The sequence below is a fragment of the Lycium ferocissimum genome, chromosome 5 (genome assembly GCF_029784015.1).
Source record: "Lycium ferocissimum isolate CSIRO_LF1 chromosome 5, AGI_CSIRO_Lferr_CH_V1, whole genome shotgun sequence".
Taxonomy (NCBI): domain Eukaryota; kingdom Viridiplantae; phylum Streptophyta; class Magnoliopsida; order Solanales; family Solanaceae; genus Lycium; species Lycium ferocissimum.
The window spans coordinates 14398892-14409071 of NC_081346.1; positions in this window are offsets into that span (position 1 = coordinate 14398892).

Consider the following 10180-nt stretch of genomic DNA (forward strand, 5'->3'; position numbering starts at 1 on the left):
TCCCTCTTTTTAAAGATTCATGGATTCTTATTAAATATACTTTATTATGTAAGACCAAAGCAGGACAAATGTTTACATGAATATGAGATGTACATATGTGGACATGTTCCCGAAAGGGTTTAAGGGGCAAGCTAATATGTTAATACTCACTACTAAAAAAACAGTGATTTTCGATCAAAAATTTCGACCACACGAGGTCGAAAAAGCCTTTATTTCGACGAATTTTTTCGACCACACACGTAGGTCGCTAACGGGTAGGTCGAAATTTTTTTTTCGGCATGTGGTGAAATTTTTTCGTCGTGGTCGAGTCACATTCTATCGAAATTAAGGGGAAAAACTATTTTCGACCACGTGTGGTCGAAAAAATATTTTATATTAAATTAAATTTAACTTTTTTCGACTACATGTGGTCGAAAACATTATTTAAATTTAAATATAAAAAGAAAAATATTTCGAGATTTTCGACCACATGTGGTCGAAATTGTAAATTAGACTGATTTTCGACCACGTGGTCGAAATCTGGCAACAATATTGCTAATTTTCGACCATGTGGTCGAAATCTAGTAACAATATTGCTAAATTTCGACCACATGTGGTCGAAAATCTGAAAAAAATTTGCTTTTGGCAGCCCGCCTACCAATTTCCAAATAACCAAATTCATCAACCTAAACAGCCATCCATTTCATCAACAAAGCAACACAACAACCCTAAACAATGTTCAAACACTTGAACACTTAAAACATTGTCCATTCAAACACTTATAAACAATCAAATTCAAACACTTAAACATCATAAACTACATTCACACACTTAAACATCATAAATTACATTCAAACACTTAAACATGTTAAACTTAAAAGTACTTCTAATTCGAATTAAAACTACATTCAAACCCTTAAACATAATATACATATCCATAATATACAAAGGAAAGAAGCACATGAATGATAAGGGGAATGGTCGACAGTTAATCTTAACACAAGGTGTTAATGCAGGAAAACAACTGGTAACAGCAGCTGTACCAGGTAGGAAAAAAAATGTTGATAATCCTGTGAATGATACTATATCGGAGGGTGCCGGTGGTTCTTTGCGGTTGTTCGAAACTTGGTGAATGTGATCAATTCACCCAATTCTTTTTCAAGAGGTGGATAAAACACTGTTACAACACCAACAAAATCGGCAAATAAAAATCGGCAAAGGGGTCCAAGTGCTAATGTTCATATATAGCGAAGAACTAAAAACGAGGTTCCAAGGACGGATCTAAAGCGTCTTAAGCACATCTTAAGATCTTCTTAATTTGGTCATGATCCGTGTTTTATTTGTAGGAGACTTAAACATGTTTTAAAGGAAAGCAACCACAAACACACTTAAAGCAAAAAGAAAGATCAATAGAAGAGACCAAGACGTGATAGGAAATACTAATTTAGTCTACATTATCCATCGAAACTAGCAAACTTGAATTCAATTAACATAACTTGCACTAGCACATTCAAGACCGTATATTCCAAGGACAACATATATAAGACCTATTTCATGATTGCGAGAAAAAATCTTTCTTTTGCCATTACAATGACGGAAGCTAGTTTGGTCTTGAATTCAACCTCTATGTTTTATGCTAACATGACCGGTATCCCTGGTTGAACAAGTAATCTGAAAATACTAAGAATAAACAAATTCACAAAACCTCTCAAGGGCAAACTAAATGCATACAATTTATTTTCTAAGCAATAAGCGACAGATAAAAGAAATTCCTATGTCCAAGGTCAAATACAAAAAGCTACGATAAACCAAAACATGCACCTTTTTCAACGCATTCACCGTGAATGCCATTCTTTTTGAAATAAACGGAAACTTGAATTTCTAACAATCTTATAATTAATTCAGCCACAGACTCAAATCTTAAATTACATGCCACGAGAATTAAACCGATGTGGACTAACTCCTCTACGTTGAATTGAACTCTTAATAATCCATTTAACTTGCAATTAACAAACAATAGCAAATAAGAAACCAACTGAATCTTTCTTATATATATATATATATATATATGTGTGTGTGTGTGTGTGTGTGTGTGTGTGTGCGTGTGTGGTGTTCGGACGAAATGAAATACGCTCAAACAATTATGTTTGGTCAACTTTCAAGAAGCTTATTCAAGGCTTCTTCCCATGGATCTGTCATGGTGAAATAATATATAGAAGGTACCTTTCACTAATGTATTTGCTACATGCGAGTGGTGGTGTTAGAGGTGGAAATTTGTGTATCATTGATCCAACTCACTTATGAAAGGATTGGGTGCATATTTGCCTTGAAGATGCGGATTCAATTTTGGAAATAATGGACGGATACGGTTTTAAGTGGCTACTTTGGTGTGATAAAAAGGAGAGAGTGATGGATGTCAAGTGGATGATTTCTTATCATCATGAGATATTTAGCCATTAAATACCATCAATATGAGATAGTTAGCAGATATGAAAATATGAAAATTCTATAAACCTTTGCTAGATTTTCGATTGGATACATACAAGTATATAATCCCTTTTCACAAGAGCATCTACCTAAAGTATATCAAATAGAAACTACGAGAATGGGAAAAGCGATTTTCCCTCTCTCAACAGCCACAACAATATATATTATGATGAAAGGCCAAATAATTCAAGACTTGTGCAAATCAGCACTGAAAGCCAATAGACTATCTCTATTGACCTTCACACTTCTTCCAGTAGTACTTAATTTACTTTGCATTCTTAACTTCCCCTAATTTACTTTGCATTCTTAACTTCCCCTTCCCTTTATGGTTAAAATTTTCAATAGAGAATGTTGCACTTGCAACTAAATTCTTGGAATCTTCCTTAGTCATGATACCTTCAATCTTTTCTTCCTCAGATTACGCCAGCTGGGCCTTGAATGACTTCATAGATGCTTTGGAACATGACTATAAGAAACTAATTCCTACAAACCACCTAAATCTTTTTAACTTCCATTAATAACTACATACTAACCACCTATGTATTAACAACTTACTCAATTTCAAATGCGAATTTACTATTACTCAAACTAAGAAGTCTCCATGCCAAAACTAAGCAAAAACATGAATAAAAAACTTGATTAAAAAACTTAAACAAAACCTAAACGAAAAGCTCGTCAAAAAACAAACACAACTATCAAAAATGAACAAAAACGATCAAAAAATGATCGAAAACGGACCAAAAAATCGAACAAAAATAGTCCAAAAAATGAACCAAAACGGTCCAAAAATGATATTTTCCGTAACAAATTAGAAGATCAAGTTGACCATCCTAATATTCATGGACTACGTACAATTATGAAATAATGATATTTTTTTCAGTTTCTGTTGGATGGTCTTAATCTTGATAATTGAGAGGCTAACTGATTTTGCAGCTTAATTTAATTCTCCTTGTACCAATCCCACAAAACAAAAGTCTCCAAAGCATCCTTACAAAATTAAAATTAAATTTTTCTCATTTGAATTATTAGAACCACACATGATTCCATCAACATTGTGCTATCAACATTGTGCTACCAAAGAACCTCAAACAAGAGAGAGAGAGATTTATATATAATAGTACTTTTCTTTTTTGTTTTTTCAAACTGCAAAATCTGTATAGTACTTTTCTTTCTTGTTTTTTCAAATTGCAAAATCTGTATGTACTGATATTGGCTTCAATATATCACTGGCAATAATTTGGATGCATAGTGGTAACACTTACCAAACTATTTTCACAAAAAAACTAGCATCCAAGAATTACCAGCTATAGAAACAAAAGTTCATGTCACCAAAATGTAGATTTTTAATTGTATGATTCAAAATTACTTCTTTAATCCATACCCCATCTTGCAACTACAAGCTAGTACTACTAAATATCTACCTATCATCACCAATAAGGTCCAAAGAAGTATATAATTCATCAACAACCATTATATGTTCTTCTTCTTGTTCTTCTTTTTTAACCAACCAAATATAGAATGAAGGTAATGCAACTAATAACATGCTTGAGAACTACTTCAATTCCCTCCTTTTACACCTATCCTTAGCACTATCCCTAATTGGAAAGATCCCAAAAAAAAAAAAAAAAAAAAAAAAAAGATACTTCAAAAAAATAACTAACCATAAAAAGATACTCCCATTACGGCTAGTGCTAGTGCAATACATTAATTAACAAAAAAGCAAGTAATTAACCATAAAAGAAGAATTTGAGTAAATGATAAAATTAGGGTTTTTAAATACCTTCGATTATCCGTTCAAATTTCTCTCAATCGTCTCCTATGCCACCGTCTAACTATACAATCGAAGCTGTCCAATTTCCCTTAGTTATCAATTTGGTAAATTATCCTTAGAGAGAGAGGAGGGAGGAAGGAAAGAGAGAAAGAGAAGGAGAAAAAAAAAAAAAAAGTGACCGATGGGGTCTAAATCTATCTGAATTTTCGACCACGTAGGTCGAAAAATAATTAAGTCGATTTGACCAAATTTGAGTTAATTATTTCGACCACTTGTAGTCGAAATTAGTTTTTTTTTATTTTTAAAAAATTAATTGTTTTATATTTATATAATTTAATTATGTATAAAATGTTTTTTTCCCATTTATTATTTGTACAAAAATTAATTTCGACCACATGTGGTGAAATTCACTTTCCCATTAAAAAATCGACCCGAGTGTAATTCGAAATCCTTTTTAAAAGTTTAATAAAAATGAAATTACGCAAATTTCGACCAGCGTGGTCGATTTTTTTTCCGACAAAATTGTGGTCGAAAATTTTTGGTCGAAAATGCCCCCTTTTTTAGTAGTGACTTCTTAGCCAGGAGCCACATGTGGTAGGAACAATTAAGAATCAAAGATATCAAATGATAATGTAATAATCAGTTAGAGAATGACAGGGGATCAAGCAGAAAAGCCAGCAAGTACTCACAAGGTCTTGCGCTATAGGTTTTGCAGATTCATGTTTACTTCCTCTAACTTTCGAATTCACAAACTCAAAAAAAATTGGGTAACTTGAAGAAAACTTTTAGTAGGCACTACAGAAAAAGCTTCAAAAGAAAGTTACATTAGTAGGCACTACAGAAAAAGCTTCAAAAGAAAGTTACACAGTACAAACCTGTCGTTTAAGTAGAACAACTAGCTATTGCACTTCATAACATCTTAGAAGTGTTCCTCAAAGAAAAGATGTCGACAACAGACAGATTTCGTGGTGAAGTCTAAAAGTTGTATATTGAGGGCAAAAGTATTAAATGAAATATGATTAAATCAAGGCACTGAAATTGTATGAGTGCTTACTTTTATTGCTGCATAGCTAGAATAGTGATGAACTCATCCACGCTAACAACACTTCCTCATTCGCAGCTTGTATGAATAGCTCCACTTACTATCCTCATCGTCTGACCTATGCAATTTGGCTTTTATCGGCAAATCTACAAGGCGTTTACTTAAAACAATTTACAGATGTCAATATGTAGATTCATGTGCTGGTTTACAAACTTTTAAAAATTCTATAATTCTGTTAGATTGAAAATGATCATCAATGATCTGAATGGTTATACCATCATAATCTGATCTGCCTGAGGATCCTTTCTTATTACAAATAAGCAAGAAATCTAAATCCAAAAACATGTGGCATGAAAAAGTTGATGAGAACTATAAGTATATTAAGATGATCTCGGGATGACCTTCTTAGCTGCTAGTTGATTTCATAGGGAGCAACCAAATAAGAAACCCAGTCATGGCACTTGAAAGAAACTATTACCAAAGCTCAAAGACCACTCAAACTATGGACTGCTGATTTCAACTTTGTTTTCATGAAGCAAATCAAGTTGCAGATGCATTGGCCAAATGGAGTATCAAACAAACTTGATCATGATTTCTTCTCCTTGGGGGAACTACCAAAGAGTGCAAGAGGCCCTTACAAATTGGATTGAATGCAAATGCCTTCGCTAAGACTCAAACATAAGAAACTTAATTTTTGGTGACTCTTGTGCTAGAAGCCTAGTAAATAACTAACTGCTTTAGGTTGTTAATATAACCTCTATATACTACGTTGTATTTTTGTTATGCAGTTGTGAAGTTGGAGGCCTGGATGTTTAATCCACCTCTATGTAAAGCACTGGATTTTGGTGATCATGAAATACCCAGAAGGCTACTGGGAAATTGAAGCACAAAAAAAAAAATTAGAAACCCAGTCAACGAAAACTCTATATTTTCATTATTGACCTGCGTAGAATGACAATTCCTGAAATTCCGGAGTATTAACAATATCTCATTCTGATCACCTATCTCATTTTAGTATCAAATGAATCTCCTTTGTTACATAAAAGCATCATCAATGAATTTCTTCTTTTGTTTATTTGATTATATATTGTAGAATAGTTTTAAGAAATTACAAGCCATAAATCAAACTTAGCAATATGTGTAACAAACTGTATCTAAGTCACTCATGAATTCTCTATGACTTAGAGTGTAGGAACACACAATTTTCACAAGAGAAAAAGCCTTTAACTAGGAGAGGTTAGTACATGCTGTTAACAAAGCCTATTGCTCTTAGCACTCCAAATTACTATTGTTGTCCTAAAGTATTGAAAAATAAAAATAAAATAAAAAAATCAGCAACATTAGTTTGCAGCTATGAACAGAATTCAAGTATCTACAACTACCTTTCTAGTATAAAGAACAACATTTTCATGATGGACATCTTAGAAACTCTTAGTAACTAACACAATCCCACCAACACAAATTGAAAAAGTGTAAGCACATAAGTTACAATTTAAATTGCCAGGATTTGAGGTGCACTACAATGCTAGTGCTTTTAATGTAATGTCAAGCCACAAAATCGTCACATATTAATTTAATTATTCTTTTTAAAAAAATTATATAATTTCATATGATATGCAGTGGTTACTTCCAACATCTTCAGTTCTTTACAATATTAAAATCGCACCTCTATGTCAAAGTGATATGATCCTAAATGGCACAAGGATGCTTAGAAGGACGTGGGACATTTGGATGATAGCATGGGAAGAGATTGTGGAGGGTTCTACACCGAGTGGCTAAAGGCGCAAAGGGCTAAAAGTGCAAATTGTCGCTATAAGATGCAAATCATGGACAATATCCCAAATTCAAAGCTAGGGATGTAATTTGGGCTAAAATTGCAAGACAATTAGTGTTTAAAAGATGAAGATCTCATGCTGGCCTATTTTCACAAAGAGTCACTTTAGGGCCTTTGTTGTAAGGGCTTTTAGTATGAATAAGACACTTAGTCTTTCATTTCTTCCTTAGCTTATGCATTATGAGAAGATAAATACTCTTGTTGAGTAATAGTTTGTTTAGCTAGGTAGCTATAGTTTTAGTGATAAACAATGGTGGAATCCGTTGTTGGCTTATGAACCTCATTTTCATTGATTTCATGAAGGGTTGTTCATTTATGGATTCAATTGAATTTCTCTTGCCTTGATTTCAATTAGTATAGGTTCTCTTGATTGAATCCAATTGGAAGGGTATAGGTTTGATATATCTAGGTTTGTCCATAGATTCATTATCATTAGAGTCTAGTTTTTTTTTCCTCTTTTCTCATCCCTTTTTTTTCAATTCTCATCCCAATTTCTTGTTATCCTTTAATTCCACATTTTAGGTATTGATTTTGTCTTTCCCCCAAATCGATTCTTATCATTTGGTATCAGACCTTAGGTTAGAGTCTTGTTTCTACAATCCTCAATCCTAGGTTCTTCATATTTGAAAAAACATAGCTGAAATTTTTGAAATTCAAACAAAATTGTTGTTGTGTTGTGTTTTGTGTGGATTTGAGGTTAGATTTGAGTTGCTTTATATCAAATCTAGCTATATTTCGAATTTGAGAGTGTTTGGAGGTGTTTTGAAGAAATCACCATTGAAGAACCTTCAAACCTTGAAGAACACAAAGTGGATTGGTTGATTGGAGGCTTAATCGAGTTCAATTTGGAGTGGGCTTTGTTCTCCTAGTCGAGAGGAGGTTAGATCTGAAATTTGAAGCCAATCCGAGTTGAAATTGGAGTAAATTGAATTTTGAGTGTTCTTGAGCATCTTCATAAATTCATAAGGAAGAAAATACCCAAAGAAGCCTTTTGATCCAAAATTTCAAGTACAAAACGTGAAAAAGTGTTTGTTGGGCCAAATTTAGCAAAACATATGATATAGTGGGCCCAAGGTACCTCAAATACAAGGAATATTCAGAAAAATCCAGCCCAAAGATCGAGGTACGAAATAAAATACGTCATTACTGAAGGATTTTTACGGACCGTAAATTGAGGCGTGAATTGGTTCCAAAATTTGAGCTCACTGTTTCGGTTTTACGGTCACAAAATACGGACTGTAAAATGCACTCCTCAAATGTATTTTATGCTTCTGCTTGTACGGTCCCATTTTACAGACCGCAGATCAAAGACGGTCCATCAATCTTGACCGTCAAATAGACCCCAAAAACTTGTCTGCTGTTGCTAATTTACGGTCACAAAATATGGACCGTAAAGTGCACTCCTCAGATGCATTTTATGCTTCCACTTGTGGCCCCGCAACAACCCTCTGTAGGGTCATATTACATGCCATTAGCAACCATGCAAAGCCACAACCCCTAGATGTGGGTGTATTTACCCGAAATTGCATTGCAAGTTTGTTCTTCAACCCGGTTTCACTTCATTTTCAGTTCTAAGTTTCGTTAGGTATTTGTTCATCCTTCCCTGATCTTCCAAGCTAATTAACACTAGTAATTGACCTTTCTTAGTTGTTGCTTAGTTCTTGAGTCCCATTTCTTTTTGTGCTAATTCTTTTTCAAGCTTTTCTCGCTTTAACCTCATTGAAACTTCTACGCTCAAGTCTTTTAGTTTAATCGAGTCATTCGTCTTTCAATTAACAAGAATTTACTCTTCCACAAAGATTAACAACCTTGTGAATTGATTTGGATAAGGGGTTCTTGACCAACTTTGGAAGAAGCTTTAGGTTGAGTGATAAGCCTGAGTGCAAATACGGCTGACGTGAGGAACTTTACTACTAATCTTGTTTGCTCGTTTTGTAGGTACAAGAAGGGAAGTCATGGGGAGAAGAGATATAAGGATGTCATCCAAGGGAAGTCATGGGGAGAAGAGATATAAGGATGTCATCCCTAGCTTCGGAATATTATGGTGATGATTTGGAGAGTTATGCCTCTAGCAATTGAGGGTATGACTATGATAGTGAAGGAGGCTATGAGGTAGATGCGGTGACTTATGACAATGGTCGATATGAGGGTGAAGAGTACTACTCTGGAGGTGAATATGAGACAAGTGGATCTCATGGGCCTTATGAAGATGATGAAGGAGTAGAGGAGCTTAATGAAGAGTCCTATGGTGAAGACGAGAGCTATGAAGAGCCTCATGCTACACACCATGGACATGGAGGCGACTTGAGGTATATTCCTTCCTCACACTTATGATATGAAACAATTGGTGGAAACTTGCATGAATTAGGAAGTTGTGATGAATATGAACCTTATGGTTATGTGCTTTGTGGTGACTATGTCTATGAAGATAGTAATGTTGAACATGATAATTGTGAAGAATCTTCTAGTGGCTATTCACGTACATTGAATTGTGATACCTCCTATTCCAAGCGAAGTGGTATAAATGTGTGGGTTGGACCAAGTAGGAGTCGTCCTAGAAAGAGTAGAGAGTATACATTTCCTACTTCAAGAAATACAACGAATCATACTTCTTATCCTAATATGAAGGTATCATGTTCTCAATATGATTATGATATCGAAGGAAGGAGGAGGGAAGTATTGCAAGGTGATAGAAGTGGAAGAAATGCAAGGTCTCAAGTGAGAAGTGATCCAAAGGGGCGAATTCTTGAGACAAAGGTGGACTTACTTGATTCTAAGCACACCCTTCGGAGAAATAAATGCACTAGAATCTCTATATCTCTATACTCCCACAGTCCAACGCATTAAAAGGCTATGGTAAAATTGACAATAATATGCCCAACACTAAAAGATCATGGATCATTCTTAACTTTGTCTTCTGCTTCTTGGTGTAATAATGCTTAAAACTTTTTAAAAAATTGGTCTAATTTTGATGTGTCAAATCTAAGTGTAATATTTAAAGCTTTAAATAAATTTGGTGTAGATTTTATCTATTTTTGATGTGTCAAATATTAGCCTTACATTTATA